This window comes from Sceloporus occidentalis, unplaced genomic scaffold (genome assembly GCF_023333645.1).
Source record: "Sceloporus occidentalis isolate IW3139 unplaced genomic scaffold, rSceOcc1.0.p SCAF_38, whole genome shotgun sequence".
In the NCBI taxonomy this organism is placed as follows: domain Eukaryota; kingdom Metazoa; phylum Chordata; class Lepidosauria; order Squamata; family Phrynosomatidae; genus Sceloporus; species Sceloporus occidentalis.
Genome location: NW_028317018.1, coordinates 6,586,288 through 6,597,522, shown reverse-complemented (window position 1 = coordinate 6,597,522; position 11,235 = coordinate 6,586,288).

The following is an 11,235-nucleotide window of genomic DNA, read 5'->3' as shown; positions in this document are numbered from 1 at the left end:
GCCCAGATAAAATGCTGCCCTGCAGTATGAGGGATGTAAGGGAACCAATTAGTCAGATGCACATCCCCCATACTGCAGGGCAGCATTTTATCTGAGCTGGTGGCATGAATACACAAGGGGGGCAGCTGGGGCCATTACATAAATCAATACTAAAGGGAGGGGCAGGCTGGGGGCATAAATACACAGTGCTGGCTGGGGACGATACACAAGAGGGCAAAAAAACAGCATGGGAGGGTCAACGACAAAGCAATGTGGGGGAAAAAAAATATATATTTTTTTATTTTTTTTTTATAGTTGTAGCTTAGCCTATCCGGATGTGCGTGTCAGTGGGGCAGAGCCTGTCATGGTGTGTTTGGGTGTAGTTGTGGCAGAGCCTGTCCTGGTGTGTGTGTGTGTGTTTGGGTGTCGGTGTGGCAGAGCCTGTCCTAGTGTGTGTGTTTGGGTGTCGGTGTGGCAGAGCCTATCCTGGTGTGTGTTTGGGTGTCGGTGTGGCAGAGCCTGTCCTGGTGTGTGTGTGTGTTTGGGTGTAGGTGTGGCAGAGTCTGTTCAGTTGGTTAGGGGGTAGCCGATAGCATAAGGGGTAACACTAATGGTGGATAGTTATAGGCACAGTTAGATGTTAGGTTACAGTACCGTAATAGTGTTAGTGTTGGGGATGATGATCAGATTACGTCCCTATTGAAGTGAGAGACCAAAAAGGTCATTAATCAAAGGCCACATAGTATTTTATTAGGTTAAATATATATTGTATGACAAGTTTAGACTTAAATTATCAGGGAGACCGATTAATAATCAAGGACCTAAAATGTCACTGACACATGACCAGGAAATAATTAAAAGAATGTTTTATTAATAATTTGTGTTTTTTTACTATTACCTTAGATGGTCCTTCTCTCTTTCTAGGGTAGGGTCATCCAGGGGCTGTCATAATGATCAGGTCACTCCTATTGGCCAGGATTGATCTGATCATCATCAGACCCTTTGAACTGCAGATCCTTAACTCACAGCAATTGGCCTGGAAGCACCCTTGACTTACAGGTCAGTGCTGTTATTTTTCTTTTACATTTTCAATGCTGATGTTCCATAGGAGCACAGCATGGACTGATATTTAGTCCCCACAATCAATTAGAATAGCTCTTTGCTTAATGCAAATCTGATAATGAGGGAGTGAATGAGTATCTGAGAATGATTAGTATCTGTGAATGAATGAGTATATGAATGAGTGAATTAATGTTTGTGAATGAGTGAATGAATGAGTGTGTGTCATAGCATGGGTGTGTAAGTGTGTGGGGGCATGGCACAGGCAGGCTGTAAGTGATGTGAAGACCCCATACTGCTGGCAGCATCAATACACAAGGGGGCAGCTAGACAGGTTTCAGCATGTACTAGTTGCCTGGGCATGATCGGAGTGTGATTGCTGTTTACAATCATATGTATATTAATATTGTTATTTCATTTTTTTGGACAAACTAATTCAACAACAGTATTAAATATATATATTATTGTTAACAGCAATCACATTCCTATCATGCCCTAGGCAACCAGCACATGCTGGAACCTGGGCATCATAGGAGTGTGAATGCTGTTAGCAATCACACTCCTATCATGCCAAGTCAGCCAGTACATGCTGGAAACTGGGTATGCCTGGGCATGATAGGAGTAAATTTATGAATTTATAATTCCTGGTATCTTTGAAAACAGCCAGTTCAATTTACATAGTTACATATAGTTACATGGTTCATAAGGTTGAAAAAAGACCGAAGTCCATCAAGTTCAACCCTTCTACCTAACCTTCCTATTCTTGATCCAAAAAAGGCAAAAAAAAACCTAATTAAGCTAATTTGAATTCTGCCATCAGGGGAAATAAATTCCTTCTTGACTCCAAGAGGCAATCAGATTTCTCCTTGGATCAAGAAGCTCTAAAATATTAATGCTATTCTATTTATAGCCCTGTATGTCATGCCTTTCCAAAAAAAAAAAAAAACACCACATCCCTTGGCAGTGAATTCCATACCTTTATTGTCCTCACTGTAAAGAATCCCTTCCATTTTCCTCTATGAAATCTCCGCTCTTCCAGTCTCAGAGGGTGACCTCTTGTTCTTTGTACATTTCTATTAATGAACAGGTCACTGAACAGCTCTTTATATTGGCCCTGCATATATTTATATAGTATTATCATATCCCCTCTGAGACGCCGTTTTTCTAGCATATACCATTTACAGCATCAAACCATATATTTTCGAAAATAGACACCCCAGGGTATTTCAAATGCTGGTATTTTAACTCTTTTCATGTCAGGATTTTTGGGAAGATTCAGCATCAATTATATGACTTCCTCATAAAAATATTGAGCATATTTTCTTTGAACCGGGTGATTTCCCTTGTGATGTCATGGTGGCATCACTGGAGTCTATTTGTACATTTTATTATATTTTTTTTTTAATTATTTTTAATCACATAGTGATTAGTGAGCTGGACTCCATTGTCCTGCACGGTTGGTTGACCTGTAGTCAACCTGCAGGGGTGCTCAAAGTTCTCAGGGGGATCTGGAGAAACCCTCTGGGAACTATTTTATCTTTAAAGGGAGCTGCCATCTTGGTAGGGGCAGCATCATGTCTCTATCAGATGGCTGTTTGAAACGCACCTAGGACTTTTTGTGTGTCGCTGAATGCCTCCATATAGTGTCATTTCAGCAACACTGATCAAGATCGTCTCCTAAGAACTTTTTTTAGAAGCCGGGCACCACCATAATTGACAGGCATATAGCCTTTAATTATGGTGAATATCAACACATACAATAATAACCCATAGATTCATAATCATACCCCCTTTTGTGCATATCTAGAATGGAGAAAGCACACCCTACAAAAAGAATGCAAATATGGCTAGTGCAACTTAAGCTGTTTGGAAGAAATTGTGGTATTCAGTCATAAGTAGCAAGTGTGACATATGTGGACTTCATAATTTACAAGAAATTCATAAATCCAAGAATTATTGCTTTGGGGAGCACAGGAGGGACAATAAAATAAAAAAATGATTTATGTTGACTGACAGAAAAAAAAACAAAAAAAAAACATTTATATTTAAGCCACATTTTACATCCCCAAAGAGTTGCTGTCACGATCCGTAAGTGAGCTGGTAAGCGAAAGGTTCCTAATCGCAAAAACACCAATCCACACAGGACAAAAATCCAGACGAGGTACAATAGGGCACGAGCAGAGGCAGCGTCAAAAACAAGCAAGGGTCAAAGGCAGGCTGCAAAATAGATAATGGTCGGTAAGCGAGAATAGGGTCTTGTACACAAAGGGTCAAAACACAGAGAACGCTTCAGTATAGGAAATAAACTTCAACTGATACTTCAGCAAAGGATACTGGGACTGAAGCGTCTAAATACGTTCAAATTTGGCGCCAAAATGACGTCAGTATTTGAAACGTGTTGCTATGGCAACGGTGGAGCGTGTCCTACGTTTCACTTGATTCTGCCGGCAGCTAGAGAGAGACGCGTCTCCCTGGCAACGGAGCGAGCGCCCCCTCCCTCCTGTTAACCTCCGGCTGCAGCTGCGTGGGAGTGTAGCTGGAGAGGCCCTGCTTGCTGCTGTGTCAGTAAGCCGGGAAGGAGCGGAGACATCAGCGTGGGAACGATGGCGGGGGTGAGTACTTGATTTATGACAGTACCCCCTCCCGAACGGTAACCTCCGGGAACCGATAGGACCAGGTTTAGAGGGGTAACTCCTGTGAAACCGACGAACCAAGACAGGTGAGTGAACTAAAGAGGCCGGTTCCCAGGAACGGTCAGCAGGACCGTAACCCTCCCAATCCACTAAATAATACAAACGGCCTCCCCTAAGACGGGAATCCAAAATGTCTTGAACGATATATTCAGGATAACCTTCAACAATGATAGGAGGAGGAGGTAAGGAAGACTGTGTGGCCAGTCTATTGGTAGTAACTGGTTTAAGCAGAGAGGTGTGGAAAACCGGATGGATTTTGACAGATGGCGGTAACGCAAGTCGATAAGTGACTGGGTTAATACGGTGAGTGATGGTATATGGACCAATAAATCGGGGTCCCAACTTTAAAGAGGGTATGGCTAGTTTCATATTTCGAGTAGATAACCATACTTTATCCCCGGGTTGATAGTCAGGGCCACTACGTCTATGTTTATCCGCTTGACCCTTATATCGTTGTTGAGCAATTGTCAGATTTTGTTTTGCCATGCGTAATGCTTTATGTATTATTCGTAGTCTTTTCGCCGCTTCGGGCACCATCACTGGGGTTATGGATATAGGTAAGTCAGGAGGATGGTAACCGTATAGCAGAAAGAACGGGGTTTCTTGTGTTGATGAGTTCTTAATATTGGTGTGTGCAAATTCTGCCATAGGTAGCAAAGATGACCAGTCCAATTGGAGGTAAGATGTGAAACAACGAATATATTGTTCTAGACTTTGATTTATTCGCTCCGTCTGACCATTAGTTTGAGGGTGATAACCAGAAGATAGGGCTGGTTCAATCTTCAACCCTTTACAAAAAGACCTCCAGAATTTTGAAGTGAACTGAGAACCCCGGTCAGTCAGTATTTGAAGAGGAACTCCATGTAAGCGAACAATTTCTTTTATGAACATGTCAGCTGTCTCAGTTGCTGATGGGAGGTGTTTCAGTGGTATGAAATGCGCCATTTTGGTCAGTTTGTCTACAACAACCATGATGGTATTATATTCGTTAGATAAGGGTAATTCCACTATAAAGTCCATTGATACGGAGGACCATGGCGATTGGGGAGTGGGAATAATTTGTAACAATCCCGGAGGGCATTGGTGTGAGGTCTTGTTCCTTGCGCAAACTTGGCATGAGTTCACATAGTCTTTTGCATTCATTGCCATGTTAGGCCACCAGAAGCGGCGGCGAAGCAAACTGAGCGTTCCTGAGATCCCTGGATGCCCTGCCAACGGAGCGTCATGGCAGATGCGGAGAGCGTCGGTCACAAAAGGTGGAGGTATTATCCATTTATTGTGATGATAAAAGAGTCCTCCTCTCCTCTGCAACGGCTGGCCTGTAGGACGATGAACTCTGAATTTGAAGTAGTCCCTCAGGGAGCTAATAAAATCTTTCTTGGTGACCAAAAAATGTCTCGGGGGAATTATTGGTTGGGTGGTGTTGGGGTCCACCTGTTCATTGACATATTGGCGAGATAAAGCGTCAGCCTTGCCATTTTTACTTCCTGGTCTGTGAAAATTAAATCTTGTAAAAAAAAGAGACCAGCGCGCCTGACGAGGTCGTAGTCTCTTGGCTCGTTGAAGATACTCCAGATTGCGGTGGTCGGTAAAGATAACAAACGGATGTCGAGACCCCTCGAGATGATGTCTCCATTCCTCTAGTGCACACTTTATTGATAGCAATTCACGATCGCCTATGTCATAATTCTTTTCAGCCGATGAGAGTTTGCGAGAGAAAAATGCTATAGGGTGAAGTAGATTTTTAGGTCCTTGTCTTTGAGAAAGGATAGCCCCCACCGCTACTGTAGAGGCGTCTACCTCCACAATGAAAGGCAGATCAGCATTGGGATGTACCAGTATAGGAGCAGAGGTAAATCTTTGTTTAAGCATTGCGAAAGCCTCCTCGGCCTTTGTGCTCCACAAAAACTTGGTATTTTTGGATGTGAGGGTTGTGAGAGGAAGGACGACTCTGGAAAAATTATGAATGAAACGCCTATAGAAATTAGCAAATCCAAGGAATCGTTGCACATCTTTACGTGATTGAGGCTGTGGCCACTGTTCAATGGCCTTAACTTTATTTTTGTCCATTTCGATGCCTTTGGATGAAATGTGAAATCCCAAGAAGTCTATATTATTCGTTTCAAACTTGCATTTTTCTATTTTGGCGAACAAACGGTGGGCACGAAGACGTGAAAGAACCTGGTGGACATGGCTGCGGTGCTCTTGGAGGGTAGCGGAGAAGATCAATATATCATCTAGATAGACGACCATGAACGTATCTAATAAATCCCGGAAAATATCGTTGACAAGGTTTTGAAAGGTAGCTGGAGCATTACATAGTCCATAGGGCATTACTAAATATTTGAAGTGTCCATAACGAGTGCGAAATGCAGTCTTCCACTCGTGACCGTCTTTAATACGAACAAGGTTATATGCTCCTCGTAGGTCTAGTTTGGTGAATATAGCGGCTTGTTTTAAACGTTCGAATAATTCCGGGATGAGAGGAAGAGGGTATCGATTTTTTATGGTTATAGCGTTTAGTTCTCTGTAGTCCACACAGGGCCGTAAACCCCCATCCTTCTTTCCTACAAAGAATATCCCTGCCCCGGCTGGCGAGGTGGATGGACGAATAAAACCCTTGGCTAGGTGTTCGTCGAGGTACTCTCGTAGTACTTTCAGTTCTGATTCCGACAAGGGATATATACGGCCGTAAGGAATTTTAGATCCAGGTATGAGATCTATAGGACAGTCGTATGAACGGTGTGGCGGAAGACAATCAACTCCCTTCTCATCAAACACGTCCTGGAATTCCATATAGCATGAAGGCAAACCCGGGATGGAGGTTCTGGATACAGTAGGGGACGTTTGAAGAGTAATATGTGCAGTACTGAGACAATGGCGGATGCAGAACGGAGAGGAAAATGTAACTCGTCCTGTAGTCCAATGAATGACGGGATCATGTTGCTTGAGCCAGGGCAGGCCCAAGATTAATGGAAATAAAGGGGAATTGATGACATCAAAGGTTATTTTTTCTGTATGCCTATTCCCTATAGAACAGGTGAGTTGGACAGTCTCTAAATGCACTGGTCCGGAAGACACAGGTGAGCCATCAATGGTCTGGATAAATACCTCATGTTTCTTAGAAGAGGTAGGGATCTTCTGTTTGGCGAGGTATTCTTTATCAATTATATTGCTGCTTGCCCCGGAGTCGATGATGGCTTGGAGATGAAGTTGATGAGACCCCCACTGTAAACGCAGAGGAACAGATAGGTGAGTAGCGGTCTCCAGAAGTATGGATGAAATACAATACGATCTGTTTCTGGACTCACCTCTAGGTGATTTAGGACAGATAGGGCAGGCCGACAGGAGATGGGAATCCGCTCCACAATATAAACATAAATTATTGTCCCTACGTCTGTTCTTTTCTTGAATGGACAGAGAAGATCTTGCTAGCCCAATCTGCATAGGTTCCACCTCTGATAGCGGTGAGGATGTAGGAGTAGGATCCTGTGAACGAGGCACAGATGTTCTCCATGAGGGAGTCCAGGAACGATGTTTCTCGGCCCTACGTTCTCGCAATCTCCGATCAATAGAAAGAGCCAAAGCCATGAGAGGTTCAAGTGAATCGGGAACTTGGCCATGAGCCAATTCGTCACGCACAGCATCCGAAAGACCTAGGCGAAATTGGTCAGCGAGGGCATAATCGTTCCATTTAGTATCCGCAGCGAGGCATCGGAACTCTGTAATGTACTCCTCCACTGGACGGCGGCCTTGTGATAGGGTACGGATAGCTGAACATGCCGAGGAGTGGAGGTGTGGGTCATCGTATAATGAGGACAAAGCAGCAATAAAGGAGGTATAATTATGAATAACAGGATCATTTGAAGATAATAAACGATGTGCCCAACTGGCAGGTTCACCCTCCATTAACAAAATTATTGAACGAATCTTCACTGAGTCAGAATTATAAGTACGTGGTTTAACAGAGAATATGAGTTCGCAATTCGTAATAAACGTACGGAAAGTCTTTCGGTCTCCGGAGAATTTGGTTGGTAAAGGAACTTGGGGTTCAAACGACGGTCCTGACTCAGGTGCTGCAACGGGGGGAGCAGGTGGTGGAGAAGGGTTAATAGGAGCAGCAACTTGGTTCTTTAGGTCCGCTACTTCATTATGAAGATTTCCATATTGAGCTTGCATGTCCATCATCATTTGGGCCAGCTTCTCCATCTTTTCGTTCATATCTGAAAGCGTGGCTTGGAGTCCTGCAGGAACCATAGTCATGGCTGAAGTATACTGTCACGATCCGTAAGTGAGCTGGTAAGCGAAAGGTTCCTAATCGCAAAAACACCAATCCACACAGGACAAAAATCCAGACGAGGTACAATAGGGCACGAGCAGAGGCAGCGTCAAAAACAAGCAAGGGTCAAAGGCAGGCTGCAAAATAGATAATGGTCGGTAAGCGAGAATAGGGTCTGGTACACAAAGGGTCAAAACACAGAGACCGCTTCAGTATAGGAAATAAACTTCAACTGATACTTCAGCAAAGGATACTGGGACTGAAGCGTCTAAATACGTTCAAATTTGGCGCCAAAATGACGTCAGTATTTGAAACGTGTTGCTATGGCAACGGTGGAGCGTGTCCTACGTTTCACTTGATTCTGCCGGCAGCTAGAGAGAGACGCGTCTCCCTGGCAACGGAGCGAGCGCCCCCTCCCTCCTGTTAACCTCCGGCTGCAGCTGCGTGGGAGTGTAGCTGGAGAGGCCCTGCTTGCTGCTGTGTCAGTAAGCCGGGAAGGAGCGGAGACATCAGCGTGGGAACGATGGCGGGGGTGAGTACTTGATTTATGACAGTTGCATAATAATTATCTATTGTACAATATTAAATATTGAATCTTAAATCACCCATTAAGTGTGGGGGGGTGTGTATATATATATATATATATATCAGTGTAAAATTATGAAACTTGTGAAAGTCAGTATATTGAAACTGACAAAATATGTGTTGGAGTGTATAGGAGCGTCTGAATGTATGAAAGTCAATATAGCGTTGGCCTGACAAAATATGCGTGAAAGTGTATTAAAACGTGTAAGTATAAAAATAAAAATAAAAGATAATCAGTACTAAGTTTAAGATAATTCTTAAAACAAAATTATGTCCATGTGAGCAGTGGGGGGAAAAAAAGTGTAGTTCTAACTAGAATATGTGATATAGTGTAGAAGAGTAGTTGGATAATGGTGAAGTCCATGGAAAAGAGAAAAAAAAAAAACATAAACCCCCTTAATGTACTATATGTCATATAGCAATGATATTTTTAGTTTTCCACCAATCTTGTGCCTTTTTAGGCGAATCTCATATATGTACTTGTCCATCAAAAGATAGTTTTAAGAGGGAAACCCCATGAACAGCCAATATTATTTTCTCTGAGTGTCACAGTAATATCCTTTTATTGGGCTCTTTGTTGACGAGTTCTCCAGGATAAATCTTGGAAGAAAGTTACATTTTTAAATCTGTTGTCTTCTGCATTATATGATCTTGCGGCTAAATAAATATTTTGTTAAGTTCAAAGAGTTGTAAATTGAACAATCACATCTCTGGGCGTTTCCAGAGCAATGGACTTAGGTTTCGATATCCTATTTGCCTTATCTATCATGCTCTCGCTTTGCGCTTCTTGAAGTCCCATATCACGAAATAAGTATAACCATTGGATTAAGATCTTTTTAGGTAATCTCTTTCTAGACCTCTAATTCTTAGGTTTTTACTCAGAGTTTTGTTTTCTGCCATTTTATCTTCCAATGAGAGTATTTTATCTTCTATTACTTGTAGATTATCTGTAATCTGATTTTGTTCAAATGCTTTCCTTTTGGAGAGCAGGAGAGAAGAGTGTAACCAACTTTTTTTCTTTCTTATTTTCTTGATCATTCTTGCTCTCTTTCCTTTTTTCTTCTGCAATTTTTCTTTGTGACATTGTCCCAAATTCAGTAAAATACGATTTAACAGTGTCTCCCCCCCCTTGTTTTTTTTTTTCTTTTTTCTTTTTTTTCTTTTCTTTTTTTTCAAATGCAGAGTAGTATGTATATAATCTCCAAGAGGGATACTTCTGTATCTTTATATTTTCAGTTTTAATCTATTAACCGCTTCAGTGTGTTTATGCAGAAGAGTATATATATATATATATATATATATATATATATATATATATATATATATATATATATATAAATAAAAAAAAAAAAAAAAAAAATAATCGTAAAATGTAGTAAACTTAGTACATCTATATCTTTATAATTTCAATTTTTGTAAATTTCTCATTAGGCCTTTCTTAAATCAGTCACTCAGAGCCTTTTCTCCAGAATTTAGGATTTAGCTTCTCAGACTATAAGTCTCAGTGAACTTCTTTATTCATCTTCATATTTCAATATTTAAATATTTCCCCCTTCCCCTCAGGCAAGTTCATATGATATATATATAACGGATTTTAAACAGAATATCCTCACCACTAGCACACAGTAGGGTGGCCACCTTGCATTTCCTCTCCACCGTTTCCACGGTGAGTTTTCACGGAGCGTCCCACAGGTGTGTCTAGCCAGCTATTCACATTGCTCTCGGGAAGGGGGTATATATAATTCGTTTGCCCGCAAACGCCAGACGCTCCACCCACCTAGCATCTCACGTCATGACATTCCCGGAATGGCCAGGTCTCCCCTTGGGCTACCATTTTAGTCCCTTGGACAAGTAGATTTTTTAAAAATTTCCACACCCCTGTCTGTTCTATGTTCTGTGTATCCCTCATACTTCCACAGGACCCTTGGGAGTAGAGCGCAGCTAGGCGGACAAGGGCCATGTGGTGTGATAGTGAGGAGGGGAGGAGTCCCGTCTAGTAGGACATAGAGAGGTGTCACCTCCCCTCACCCTACACTTTGCCACTTTTAAATCAATGGCTTGGTAACTGCTTTCCACCCACCCTGCCTCTTATTACTTGTTTTGTATGCTAATGCTATTTCATTGTTACAGCTGACGGGGGTGCCCTTGCCAATCGGGGTGGTTCAGCAGTTGATGGCGCTATCCCTCCCCTAGCCTCTGGTAATGGTACTGGGTAATGGCTGTGGCCACTGAGCTAAAAGCTGGCGAGTGGTTGGCACTAATTGGAGGCAAGGCCAGGATTGGTGGACGGGGGGGGGATGCACCTGAATACTTCTTTTATGTCACTGTTAATGATGGTTGGCAGGGACGAGTTATTCAGGGTTATTATATATTCATACGGTTTATGTTACAGTGAACAAAATGTTATTATAAATAATTAATAAACACTGTGGCCTGTTTTCAACATAGAATTGGTGTGTCTCCATTATTTAAGGATTGGTTGGCATTTTTGGTGTTTTCAGAGTCTCTATACACCCCACCCACTACCTTCACACATGTCACGTGATACTGGGTGACCCTGTCTGACCGCTGACTTGCACACATACGCCAACACTAAATACTAACACACACTCATGCTAACATCATACACTAACATACACT